This window comes from Macaca thibetana, chromosome 18, assembly GCF_024542745.1.
Source record: "Macaca thibetana thibetana isolate TM-01 chromosome 18, ASM2454274v1, whole genome shotgun sequence".
NCBI lineage: Eukaryota > Metazoa > Chordata > Mammalia > Primates > Cercopithecidae > Macaca > Macaca thibetana.
Genome location: NC_065595.1, coordinates 62479865 through 62494032, shown reverse-complemented (window position 1 = coordinate 62494032; position 14168 = coordinate 62479865). Strand labels below are relative to the sequence as shown.

General features: G+C 42.6%; 2 protein-coding genes across 7 annotated transcripts in view; one reads left to right on the top strand and one right to left on the bottom strand.

The window, feature by feature from the left end:
* LOC126941171 (myosin regulatory light chain 12B) overlaps positions 1-14168 on the bottom strand; it is a 392918-nt gene that overhangs the window by 265927 nt on the left and 112823 nt on the right. The window contains exon 1 of one of the 4 annotated variants that reach the window (XM_050767494.1): positions 12647-12656. The exons of 2 other annotated variants lie outside the window; for them this stretch is intronic. The gene's annotated coding sequence lies outside the window, so the exon portion shown is untranslated. Of the gene's footprint in view, positions 1-9869; positions 9880-12646; positions 12657-14168 lie in introns of those variants that run through there. One more of the 4 variants, XM_050767496.1, reaches the window with a different exon arrangement.
* Positions 1-14168, top strand: part of LPIN2 (lipin 2) — a 105520-nt gene that overhangs the window by 16330 nt on the left and 75022 nt on the right. Inside the window, exon 1 of one of the 3 annotated variants that reach the window (XM_050767459.1) lies at positions 5909-5932. The exons of the other annotated variants lie outside the window; for them this stretch is intronic. The gene's annotated coding sequence lies outside the window, so the exon portion shown is untranslated. Of the gene's footprint in view, positions 1-5908; positions 5933-14168 lie in introns of those variants that run through there. 3 annotated transcript variants of the gene reach the window in all.

Below are 14168 nucleotides of genomic sequence, written 5' to 3'. Positions count from 1 at the left end.
TGACAGAGCGAGACTCCGTCTCAAAAAACAAACAAACAAAAAATGGTCCTATTTTTATAATCTTTGAATTTAGAATTTTACTAGTGTTTTTTTGTTTGTTTTTTGAGATGAAGTCTCGCTCTGTCACCCAGGCTGGAGTGCAGTGTTGTGAGATCACTGCAACCTCCGCCTCCCAGGTTCAAGCGATTTTCCTGCCTCAGCCTCCTGAGTAGCTGGGACTACAGGCACGTGCCATCACACCTGGCTAATGTTTTGTATTTTTTAGTAGAGACGGGGTTTCACTGTGTTAGCCAGGATAGTGTTGATCTCCTGACGTGGTGATCCGCCTGCCTCGGCCTCCCAAAGTCCTGGGATTACAGGTGAGTCACTGTGCTCGGTCACTACTTAGTGTTTGTAGTTACCTGTCGTGTCATATATTTACAACATGAGCTATCCACAGTAGGCTTTTTCTAACTTCTTTGGAGGAGAAACATTGGCTCACAGGAAAGCACACCTTGTGGTGCTTGGATAGCTGTGGGTTGCCTTCCCAACCTTGCCTTTTTCTGATTTCTTGGCATATATAAACAGTTTAGAAAATCTGTATTTTGGTACTTAATTTTCTGAACAGTAACTTATATTAAATTTGACTCCATTGCCTTCATATCTTTGCTACCAAGTCTCTTAATTTTCTTGTTTAGTAATATATGTAATTGTCTGAACTGCCTTATTTTTTCTAACCAGGAACGATATAAATTAATTAGTGATTTATAAGTTGTTTTTAGCTTTTAGCATTTAAAAAAATCTTTCCTGTTGAATAATCTGCTGTAGTGATCCATTCTAATCCTTTAGCAAATCTGAATTTCTTATTTCAGTTTTCTTGTGTTGATACTGTTGTTTTGTGCTCTCTGTATTGTCTTGCATTTGCTCTCAAGGTTTATCTGTGGCTTTCCTCTAGGTTTTAATCAGTAGTAGGGTAAGTAATATAGTATTTCCTCAGTTTTCTGACGCTCCCTGTGGATAATACCAGTCTGCCTTCTTTGCTATCTGTAAATGTTAAACTAAGGAGGAGTAGAGGGGGAGATGGAGAGTGTTGAATGGAGGTAATAAGAATCTAGCATTGGGCCAGGCTCGGTGGCTCACACCTGTAATCCCAGAAATTTGGGAGGCAGGTGGATCACCTGAGTTCAGGAATTTAAGAGCACCCTGACCAACATGGCGAAACCCCATCTCTACTATAAAAGTTAGCTGGTGCGTGCCTGTAATCCCAGCTATTCGGGAGGCTGAGACAGGAGAATTGCTTGAACTCAGGAGGTGGAGGTTGCAGTGAGCCGAGATCACGCCACTGCACTCCAGCCTGGGCAACAGAGCAAGACTCTGAAAAACAAAAAAAAAAAGAATACAGCCTTTAAGGTTTGCAAATTCTACAAGAGAAAGTAGGATTTAAGGAGGGGAGGAAAGAACATTTAAACACCGACATCTTTGAAATATGGCCATGGGGAGAGAGGATCTATTGATTTTATTTCATTTATTTTTGTTTTTAAAACATTTTTTTGTTTTGGCTGGGTATGGTGGCTCACGTCTGTAATTCCAGCACTTTGGTAGGCCAAGGCAGGCGGATCACCTGAGGTCAGGAGTTCAAAACCAGCCTGGCCAATATGGTGAAACCCTGTCTCCAATAAAAATACAAAAATTAGCCGGGCATGGTGGCAGGCACCTGTAATCCCAGCTACTCGGGAGGCTGAGGCATGAGAATCGCTTGAACCTGGGAGGCGGAGGTTGCAGTGATCCAAGATCGCGCAAGACTCCGTCCAAGGGGAAAAAAAAAATAGGAAACAATTCTTTTGAAAGAGAGAAGTCTCCCTATGTTGCCCAGGCTGGTCTCAGACTCCTGGGCTGAAGTGATCCTCCTGCTTTGGCCTCCTAAAGTACTGGGATTGCAGGCGTGAGCCACCGCATCCAGACAGATCTGTTGATTTTGAAGTGGGTATGAGGCCTGAGCCCGGGAGTTCGAGACCAGCCTGGACAGCATGACAAGAAGCTGTCTCTCCAAAAAAACAAAAAAAAAAAAACAAAAAAAAAAACAAAAATAGCCAGCTGTGGTAGTGTGGGCACCTATGTGATCCCAGCTGCTCGGGAGGCTAAGGTCAGAGGATGGCTTCAGCTGAGGAGTTGAGGCTGCAGTGAGCCATTTTCACGCCACTGCTGGATGACACAGTGGCACCCTGAGTCTAAATAAATAAATACATGAGTAAGTGGGAAGGAGGGAAGGATCTAGGTTTAAAAATTATTTGGCTTTGGTGGTTATGACTAAGCTGTATTAGATGAAGGGAGGAGCTAAAGATGGGGAAAGCATCCTTCAGAAACTTTTACTGCCCAAAAAATAGATATATGGTACAAAGTAACTTTGTTAGTGACAGATTGAATTTTTGCCTTTACCTGTTTCTGAAATAAAATGAAAGGGATAAATAACCTTAGAATATTGATTTAAACTTCTATTTTATTTGAGACAAGGTCTCACTTGGTTGCCCAGGCTGGAGTGCAGTGGTGCAATCGAGGCTCACTGCAACCTCCGCTTCTGGGGCTCAGGTGATCCTCCCACCTCAGGCTCCCGAGTAGCTGGGACCACAGGCAAGCGCCACTGTGCCCAGCTAATTTTTGTACTTTTCCGTGGGACAGGGTATCACCATGTTGCCCAGGCTAGTCTCGAACTCCTGGACTCAAGTGATCCACCCACCTTGGCCTCCAAAAGTGCTGGGATTACAGGTATGAGCCATGTGCCCAGCCTAATCATCTGTTTTTAAATTTAAAATAAGATGGTCTCTTTTTATAAAAGGAATCATAATTATAAACAAAAAGTTCATTGGTTAGTGTGGGATTGCAGTTTGCCTAGAAGACGCTCTATATACCCCTGACTAACCAGTAAAATTGTATGCTGACCAAGATCATCCTCGTCTATTCAGTGCATTATGATATGACATTTATGGCTCTGGCAAGATAGATATGTCCAGCTGTACTGGAGACATGGCTTTAAACGTATTCTGAAAGGGAGGTGTCCAGAATGCAAACAGCTCTAGAAAAGTATTTGGAAATAATTTATTCAATATAAGGTCATCGGCTCATTTGATTATATGAGTTTGAATTGCTGTCTGGTATGTGCCAGCAAAACCATCAGATTGTTAATATGAATTAGAAGCTCTGATTTGGAGCTGCTTAAGTTGTTATGGATATTTTTCCTGATCGTTGAGTCTATAAACTTGTGGTCTTTGTAAAACAATGTGCTTTTCTTATGAGCCAACATAACTTAAGAAATTTTTGGGCTTACCCTTAGCATCATAAGGGATATAATATATCTTTTGTTTGTTTTAGGAGACTGTGTTATTTTTTTCTTTGTAAACACTCCGAGACATCTGTCCACGTATTACATTTCTTTAAACTCTTTAAACAGTTTTTTTAAAAATTAATAATAGGTACCTGATTGGGCGTGGTGGCTCACGCCTGTAATCCCAGCACTTTGGGAGGCCGAAGTGGGCAGATCACGAGGTCAGGAGATTGAGACCATCCTGGCTAACATGGTGAAACCCCATCTCTACTAAAAATACAGAAAATTAGCCAGGCATGGTGATGGGCACCTGTAGTCCCAGCTACTCGGGAGGCTGAGGCAGGAAAATGGCATGCCATAATGTCAATTTACATATAAACTTCGAGAGTAAGAGTTACTTAGAGAAATACTAAAGAGAGAGAAAGCTTTCTGTTTTTATTATTTAAAGTGTTAAACCAATGCTTTTCTTTTTTTTTTTTTTTTTTTTTTAAAAGAGACAAGGTCTCACTCTGTCACTCAGGCTGGAGTGCAGTGGGGCTCACTGCAGCCTTGACTTCCCCAGCCCAAGCAATCCTCCTACCTCAGCCTCCCCAATAGCTGGGACTACAGGCCTGCGCCACAGCCACCATGCTTGGCTAGTTTTTTTTTTTTTTTTTTTTTAAATGAAGTCTCACTCTGTCGCCCAGGCTGGAGTGTGGTGGTGCGATGTCGGCTCACTGCAAGCTCCACCTCCTGGGTTCACGCCATTCTCCTGCCTCAGCCTCCCAAGTAACTGGGACTACAGGCGTCCACCACCACGCCCGGCTAATTTTTTGTATTTTTAATAGAGATGAGGTTTCACCATGTTAGCCAGGATGGTCTCGATCCTCCTGGTCTTGTGATCTGTCCACCTCGGCCTCCCAAAGTGCTGGGATTACAGGCGTGAGCCACTGCACCCGGCACATGCTTGGCTAATTTTTGTATTTTTTTTGTAGAGACGAGGCTTCGCCATGTTGCCCAGGCTGGTCTCTCCTGGGTTCAGGTGATCTACCAGCTGTGCTGAGATTACAGGTGTGAGCCACTGTGCCCAATCAACAAATGCTTTATAAGAAAGGACTGATCTTCTGTTGCAGGATATTCTAACTGGCTCAGCCATTAAAAATAACTTACCTAGGTAACATTATTTGAAATATAGAAATTTGGCATTTTTGGGTCTTTAATATCTAGTCTGTCCACTGACAGTCTGTTGTAAAGTGGTGCTGATGCCTTCTACTTAGGAACACTAGGTATTTCGAGGAGGTGTTTAATATTTGCAAAAGATTATCATCATTACAGTTACTTTATTGAACAACTTCTTTAGGCGCTTTGCTAAGTATTTTACATAAAGTATCTTTTAAGAGTGACGACAACTGTACAACGTACAGATAATAATGCTTTTTTCTAGGTGAGAACCCTGAAGCTGAAAGAGATTTGCCAGAGGCCACAGCCGTGTGGCAGCAATGACCTGCCTCACCACATTGTCTTGTTCCTCTGCTGCCCGACTGTCCAAGGACTCTGACAGTTCCTGTGCATTGCTTTATCATCCCTAAATCAATTTTAGTGTTTTGGTTTTGCTTTATTATGATTATTGTTGTTAATTGTTATTTATAGAGATGAGGTCTTGCTGTGTTGCCCAGGTTGGTCTCAAACTTTTCGACCCAAGCAGTCTTCCCCTTTCTACTTCCTGAAGTGCTGGGATTGCAGGGTTGGGCCACCAGGCCTGGCCGTTGTTACTTTTATTAGGTAGAACTGGATAAGCTGTGTGTGTGCGCGTGCGCACATGTGTGTTTTGTTTTGTTTTTTGTTCTTTTTTTAAGATAGGATCTTGCTGTGTTGTCCAGGCTGGAGTACAGTGCACAATCTCAGCTCACTGCAGCCTGGAACTCCTGGGATCAAGCAATCCTCTTGCCTGAGCCTCGTGAGTAGCTGGGACCACAGGCATGTGCCACTATACCAGGCTAATTTTAGTTTTAGTAGACATAAGGGTCTTGCTATATCAGCTGAGGATGATCTGGAACTTCTGGGCTCAAGTGCTCCTCCCACCTCAGCCTCCCAAAGTGCTGAGGGGTTATAGGCATGAGCCACTGTACCCTGCTGAGATGCTTTTCTTTTTTTCCTTTGTTTCTTTCTTTTTGAGACAGAGTCTTGCTCTGTCACCCAGGCAGGAGTGCAGTGATGGTGATCTTGGCTCACTGCAGTGTCTGCCTCTCAGGTTTAAATGATTTTCCTGCCTCAGCTTCCCTAGTAGCTGGGGTTACAGGTGCCTGCCACCACACCCTGCTAATTTTTGTGTTTTTAGTAGAGGTGGGGTTTCACCATGTTGGCCAGACTGGTCTCAAATTCCTGACCTCAAGTGATCCACCGGCCTCGGCCTCCCAAAGTGCTGGGATTACAGGTAATGAGCCACTGCACCCAGCTGAAGCTTTTCTTTATAGATGTCAGCATCTATAAATGGGTAACAGAGGGATAGCACCTACTTTATAGGAGCTGTGGGTTTCTCTGGGTTATTTATGTTTTCAAAGGCAGTTGTGTCAAGGGGAGAAATACCACCCAGGAAGACGGGGAGGTGATGTGGCCCTACCATGCCTTGGTGCGCTCTGGAATGAGTTGGACAAGGTGAGCCTGATGTTCTTTGGCCTGCCTTTCACAGCATGAACATATTGCTGGGCTGAGAATAGATTGAATGTCTAAGCTGTATTTCTCATACAACATGAACCCTAAAACAAGCTAAATATTGCTCTCGGGCTCATCCTGATAGGAGGGTGACTGTTCTAGTGTTGGGGAGGAGGAAATGGGCTCAGTGGGACTGTGTGAGACATGGTATGTCAGTATCCAACATGGTGCCTTCTTCAAGGATTTTCCCTCGTGATTTCGACAGTTCCTGATTTGAGTAAGTGTACACTGTGACCCCTGGGTTACATGGCACTGGACTGTGTGTAGAAGGATCATTAAGTTAAACAATTTCAGAGTTGAATAGAGCTTCCTGTCTTTTACTTTGTTCAGTACTGGGGGAACCAGCCCCCAATATTTTAACGTAGGTTCTTTCTATTTTCCCTAAGTGTCGGCTGGTCTGAGAAATAAAGAGAAAGAGTACAAAGAGGAATTTCACAGCTGGGCCTCTGGGGGTGACATCACGTGTTGGTAGGACTGTGATGACAACCCCGAGCCACAAAACCAGCAAGTTTTTATTAGTGATTTTAAAAGGGGAGGGGGTGTATGAACAGGGAGTAGGTCACAAAGATCACATGCTTCAAAGGGCAATAAGATCACAAGGCAAAGGCAAAATTAGAATTACTGATGAGGGTCTGTGTCCCGCTGTGCATGTATTGTCTTGATAAACATCTTTACAGGAAACAGAGTTCGAGAGCAGAGAACTGGTCTGACTAGAATTTACCAGGCTGGAATTTCCCAGTCCTAGTAAGCCTGAGGGTACTCCTGGAGACCAGGGTGTATTTCAGTCCTTATCTCAACTGCATAAGACAGACACTCCCAGAGCAACCATTTATAGACCTCCCCCCAGGAATGCATTCCTTCCCCAGGGTATCAGTTATTAATATTCTTTGCAGGGAAAAGAATTCAGCGATATCTCTCCTACTTACACATCCACTTATAGGCTCTCTGCTAGAAGAAAAATATGGCTCTATTCTGCCTGATCCCACAGGCAGTCAGACCTTATGGTTATCTTCCCTTGTTCCCTGAAAATCGCTATTATTGTGTTCTTCTCAGGGTGCGCTGATTTCATATTGTTCAAACACACGTTTTACAATCGATTGTACAGTAGTGGTCTTGAGGTGATGTACGTTCTCAGCTCACGAAGATAACGTGATTAAGAGATTAAAGTAAAAGCAGGCATAAGAAATTATGAGTATTATTAGGGAAGTGATAAATGTCCATGAAATCTTCACAATTTATGTTCAGAGATTGCAGTAAAGACAGGTGTAAGAAGTTATGAAATTATTAATTTTGGGAACTGATAAATGTCCATGAAATCTTCACAATTTATGTTCTTCTGCCTTGGCTCCAGCCAGTCCCTCTGTTTGGAGTCCTTTACTTCGCACAACAGGTCAGAAATCCAGGTCCCATCACATTGTTGGTAGCCAGTGGAAACCCCTAGTACAATTGAGAATCTGAATTCTCTTTGAGCAGATCTGTCTTTTGAACTAGTGCTTTCTTCATTGTATCATTTGACTGACTTGGTAACTACATCTGCAGATGAGCTCCCCGCTAACGGAGTTTTAGTGGTGTTTTACTTAGTATAATTGAATAAATGAATGACATATCAGCTCTGATGAAGAACCTTTCATTAAAATAGAAATATACTCATAGACCTTTAGGAATTCCCAAATTCATGAATATTCTTTTGATGAATCATTTACTCAGTTGTCTCTTTTGTAATAGGGAGATAACAGTACCTACTTGACAGGCTGGTTCTGAGGATTAAATGAGGTCATATGTTAAACTGGAGCCTGCAGCCACCTGTAGGTCTTACTAGGCCAGAGGAGCCGGTGTTGAGTCATAGGACAAAGGGCGAAAGGTGAATGAACATTCCTCTTGTCCTGAAGTAGCTGATAGTGTCATAGAGGAATCAAGTAGGTCTGCTTCTGCATAAAGCAGGGTTTTGTGAATCAGGGACAAGGAGGAACTTAGAATGGAGTACTGCTTGAGCGATTGTGGAGAGTCTGAGGAACTATCTTGGAGATAGCTCTGGGCTTATATTTTTAATGTGAGAATTTAATGTTTAGTTGGGAGCTTATTTTTATCTCAAAAAAAAAAAAAACCCTGTTTCATGTGTTTGCTTAGAATTTCCTTCTTGACCCAGAAAGAAAGAAATTTCTTTATCCTCATAGTGCCAAAGTTAGAAATTTTGTATATAAATCTTATGCACGACATGTGTTTATAAATGTAATCCTTAAGATTTTTGCCATCATTTCGTCTATGGCTGCATGAATTTTGTTAATGTGTGGGCCTGTAGGAGGAGCCTTATCTTTGTATTTAGAATGGGACTTCTAGAAAGCACAGGTGTTTATACCTAGTATATTGCAGGTGAACATTTAACTAAAAGAAAAACATTTGCTGATTAATTCATAAGGCCTCTAACATATTTCTATAAGCTTGAATAATTGATTTTCGTTAGAATGGACACCAGTTTTCTTAAATTAAAAAACTACATGAAATTTTATTCTCTGCCAGTTGAAAAACATAGGAACTGGTACACCTGTATTGCTATGGTGGCTATTTTTTTTTTTTTTTTTTTTTGTCTTTTGAAGGTCATCCTTTTAAATGCTGGTTGAATCTTTCAGTGCTATCCTTGCCATGGAATGGAAATGGACCTTCCCCCCCGCAAGTGTGCTATCTTCATGACAGTCAAGAAATAGGACTTTTGTTTTAGGTCATCTCCCTGTCCCAAGTGAATGAACTAGATAACTTTGTTGTATTTAAGTGTCCTGGTTTGTTTGTTTTGTCTTACTAACAAAGGTATCTGCAGACATACCTAAAGGTCAGATGGACCACAGGTGCTGGTCCTGAGAGTTGGAAAGTAACTTTTCCTAATTAAAAGCAAAACCAAAAAAAGCCTTACAATGCTTATATTTGCTTGGTGTTCATATTTTCCTTCCCTTAGTAGTGTTCATTTCTGTAAATACGATTCTTATTCATTAAGCTACATCATGTAATAGTTCTGTTTATCTTTTAAAATTGTAGGTATATTATTTTTATATGTAATTTAAACATTTAAATATATAGTACTGTGAGGTTTATAATGAAAAACCCCAGTTCTCTTTCTCACAGCTGATTACTGCTCCCTAGCAAAAGCCCCTTTCATTTCTTTTCTGTTGCTTGTGGGATTTGATGCCGTGCCTGTATGCATACACTACTGTAGCTTGTTTTTTTAATTTTAGACCGTCTCTATTGATTTCCTACTCTGCAAGATGAAGGTTCATCTCTTACATAACCCTCCTGTCACACACACGTTTCTTTATACTAAGCTCTCAATACCATTTTCTAATTTTCTTAATATTCATTGTTTATATTTTCATGGCTAAATGTTGTTCACAGCTAAGCATGTGCAGTGATTTTATTTCTTCGCCAGTTCATATTTTTCTTTTCTCTAGAGTCAACAATTATTTTTTTGGTTTACATTTCTTAGTATCAGTCACAGATTCAGGCCCCCAGTTTCTGATAGGACTATAGAACTCTGCAGTCAACACCTCACTCACCCTGAATCCCAGTAATTTCCTGTGTTGGATTCTGAGTCCTGGATTACGCGTTGTCTTCTGTCTTGGCATGCTTCCCCATTTTGATGGAGCACATCCTCCAGCAGCTTTTTGAGAAAGGGTTTACATGAAGGAAGTTCTTTGAGAGCTTACATGTCTGAAAATGTCTTTATTTGAACCTCCTACCCAACTGATAGGCTAGCTATAGAATGCTAAAATGGAAATAGTTTTCCTTTAGAATTGTTACTTTTGAGAAGTTACCCTTTTTTGAGGAGTCTCAAGGCTTTTTGATTCTCTCTCTCCCTCCCTCTACGCCCCTTTCCCCCTTTTCCTGTCCTTTCCCCCACCTATTTTTTTTTTTGTAGCACCTTTACTTTGTCTCTTTTTAAAAAACCTCATTGTCATCTCTTGATGAAGCGCCTTGGTTTGGGATTTGCCATTTCAGTTTTTGGATGAGACACAGTCTCTTAGGAGGGAACCCGGGAAGTACCCACCTTATCTGGCTTCACAGTGAACCCTCACCCCTGTCCTTTTTTCATTACTTACACCCGGCTAGCAGGCAGGTATGTCACCAGATTCTGCGCAGGCCAGAGGGCATAGAAACACCCAGAGACTGTAGTGGGTATTTATCAGGCCTAGTGAGGCCTCTCCCCACAGGTAGAATCATCTGTAGCTGTGTACACTCATGATGTTGGGTAAGTGGCTGGCACTAGGTGCCGTACATCTGATGGAGGGCATGGTGTGTGTCCTGCTTTGTGTAGCCATGCCCATATGGTGATTTTGGAATCCTTTGTGTAGCCTTTAATGTTGTCTATTGGCATGTTTTTGTCGTGACTATCTTAGGTGGAGTCCACAGCAGTGCAGGTATTTCTTCATCCTTTGAGCTGGGCACCTGGTGGGAACTTTCAATTTGGAAAATCATGTTTCTGACTCCAGGAAATTTCTTGTATGATTTATTTGATAATATCCAACCCCTGCCTTCCCCTACCTTTTTTTCCCCTCCTGTTTCTGTTCTTTAAAAAGCCTACAAGTCAGATATTGGGACCATTTTGGATTGATACGCTGATATTCATCTTTTTCCTCCTTTTGCCCATTCTTTTATCCTTGTTGGATTTACTAGGAGATTTGCTTTCTACATTTTCTCCTCCTCCCCCTCCTGCTCCTCCTGCCCCTCTTCTCCCTCCTGCCCCCTTCCTCCTTCTCCTCTTCCTCCTCCTCCTCCTCCTCTTCTTTCTTCTTCTTTTTTTTTTGAGACTGAGTTTTGCTCTTGTTGCCCAGGCTGTAGTGCAATGGCACAATCTTGGCTCACTACAACCTCCACCTCGCGGGTTCAAGCGATTCTCCTGCCTCAACCTCCCGAGTAGCTGAGATTACAAGCATGTGCCACCATGTCCGGCTAATTTTTTTGTATTTTTGTTAGAGACGGGGTTTCTCCATGTTGGTCAGGCTGGTCTCGAACTCCCGACCTCAGGTGATCCACTTGCGTTGGCCTCCCAAAGTGCTGGGATTCCAGGCGTGAGCCACCGCGCCCGGCTCTTCTTCTTTTTAAAATAAAAAAACAAAACAAAACAAAACAAAACAGAGATAGGGTCTCACTAATGTTGCCCAAGTTGGTCTTGAACTTCCAGCCTTAAGCAGTCCTCCCACCTCAGCCTTCTGAAGTGCTGGGATTACAGGTGAGACCCACCATGCCTTGCCTTTTTTAAATTTTTGTAGAGACAGGGTCTTGCTGTGTTTCCCAGGCTGGTATTTATTTTCCAACCCTTCTATAGAATGTCTCAATTTTACAATTGTGTTTTAATTTCCAAGAACGCTTTCTCATTCTTGGATGCTTATTTTTATTAGCATCCTCTCCTAGCTGCTGGTGGGTCGCTGGCAGCCTTTGGCGTTCCTTGGCTTGTAGGTGCATCACCTCAATCTCTGCCTTTATATTCACATGGCGTTCTTCCTGTATGCATGTCTGTCTCTCTGTCCAGATTTCCTGTTTTTTTTTTTATTTTTTTTTTTTTTTTTTTTTTTTTGAGATGGAACCTCACTCTGTCGCCCAGGCTGGAGTGCAGTGGCACGATCTCACCTCACTGCAAGCTCCGCCTCCTGGGCTCACGCCATTCTCCTGCCTCAGCCTCCCAAGTAGCTGTGACTACAGGCGCCCGCCACCACGCCCAGCTAATTTTTTGTATTTTTAGTAGAGACGGGGTTTCACTGTGTTAGCCAGGATGGTCTCGATCTCCTGACCTCGTGATCCGCCTGCCTCGGCCTCCCAAAGTGCTGGGATTACAGGCGTGAGCCACCGTGCCCCAGATTTCCTTTTTTTATGAGGACATCAGTCTTACTGGATTAGGGCCAGCCCTAATGACCTCGTTTTAACTTGAATCCCTCTGTAAAGATCCCTTTTCTAAATGAGGTCACATTCTGAGCTGCTAGAGGTTAGGACTTCAGCCTTTCTGTTTTGGAGGATATAGTTCAACCCAAACAGTGGGATTTGAGAGTGGAGGTAACACATGTGGCATCCTCTGACAGGATGTCTAGTTATAGCAGTATTTTTAAAGATACTTTTAGTTATACCTGTCTTCACTAATGATCAGAAAGAAACTCTTAGGAAATAATTTTTAGATTACAACTGGAGATTTTTGTTCAGACTTGTGACTGCTAAAATTTTCTGCATGTTCCTGAATGTTTAATGACAGTATCTCAGTTGTCTCATTTTCACTCTTGCTTTGTTTCTAAAGTCATTTGAAGGTTGGCAAAATGACTAAAGAAAGAACAGCAGCAGTGTCTTATGAGAAAGTAAATCCTATCTATATCCTGGCATAGTTAGGTGAGCATGTTAGCCAGTTTCTCATGCTCTGTCCCTCCGTGTTATACTCTGATTTCTTTTTTCAGATATGAGCCTTCTTGGAGCTTTGTTGCTTAAAAAAAAAAATATATATATATATATATATATGTATATATATATATATATATATGTCATGTACTTTCCTGTTCTGGGCTCTACAGCCCTTTTCTTTACTTAAAGTGTCTCTTGCTGCTCTTCCTCCCTCTCCTCAGGCAGCAGCACCCTCTTTTATTTCCTTTATGATAGTTGTCCCAGCCTAACATATGTTGTTGTTGTCTCTCTCCCCCCATTAGAATATAAGCACTACAAGGACAGGTACCTTGTCAGCCAAGTTCACTGCTTGATCCCCAGCTCTCAGAATAGAATAGACACTGCTGTTGAACAGACCAGTGAGTGAAACAGGCTTTGTTTTCGGACTTTCAAGTGCTGTTTCGGTGACTTGCTGTTGCTCTTGGAAGTCCTTCTCTCTCGTTGAAGTAGCTTAGTATGCAAGTCAGCTTGTGATAACACACTGCTGCAGCCTTACTTGGCATTTGTTTTGCAAAACTACTTAAAAATAGCCTAAATCTGAGTGATTGGTAGCATTGATTGCAGCAGTGCCATTGGTACGGCCACAGCCTTTCCCTTTATCCACCCAAGTGTCCTCCCAGAGCCAGGAAAGGGAGGCCCCCTCCTTACATTTCTGAAGATTCTGATGTGGTCCCAGTGGACACCATGCAGAATTTAATAAAGCAGGGCATGAAACTTGAACTGTGTTTTGATTGACATTGGGAAAGACTCCTCTGCAGACACAGGCACAGGGTGCCTGGAGCTGCCTGGCACTGGGAACTCTGCCTCACGGTCACCGTGTTCTGTTTAACTGAGACAAGGAGACACTTCAGGCACTTCCAAAGGAAAGAGAGAGAAGTTGTGAATTCATGCTTACCGATCTAGCAGACTTACAGTAACAGACTTCTAGTCATTATGGAAGAGCCTGCTTTCCCCCCGCAGGAGCCATTCAACAGTGATGGATGCCATATGTAAGGTTGGTGAGTTGTTTATGCAGCAGAAGTCACCTTTTGATCAGTATTGTGGCAGTCTTGGTTTCATTGTGGCACACTGCAGAGTTACGGGCATAGTGGCCTGGTATTCTGATGGTGTCTTGAAAGTGACTGCTGTAGCTTTGACTTCATTCATGTTCCTTTGAATTGGTTATGTTTAGAAAAGTAGAAGCCTCTGCCGGGTGCAGTGGCTCATGTTTGTAATCCCAGCACTTTGGGAAGCTGAGGTGGGCAGATCACATGAGGTCAGGAGTTCAAGACCAGCCTGGCCAACAGAGTAAAACCCCATCTCTACTAAAAAAAAAAAAACAAAAAACAAAAATGAGACCGGGTACAGTGGCTCAAGCCTGTAATCCCAGTACTTTGGGAGGCCAAGGCTGGCGGATCACCTGAGGTCAGGAGTTCGAGACCAGCCTAGCCAACATGGCGAAACCCTGTTTCTACTAAAAATACAAAAATTAGCTGGGTGTGGTGGTGGGCACCTGTAATCCCAGCTACTCGGGAGGCTGAGGCAGGAGAATTGCTTGAATCCGGGAGGTGGAGGTTGCAGTGAGCCGAGATCATGCCACTGCATTCCAGCCTGGGTGAAGGAGTGAGACCCTGTCTCAAAAAAAAAAAAAAAGAAAAGAAAAAAATATATAAGCCTCCAAAAATGAAATGTACATGTTTATGATATGTTGACACTGGCACCTCTTCCGCAGAAGTTTACCATTAGCAAGTACAGCAAACTTGGTGCCATTGTCAAGGCCTTTGTAGAACCAAAT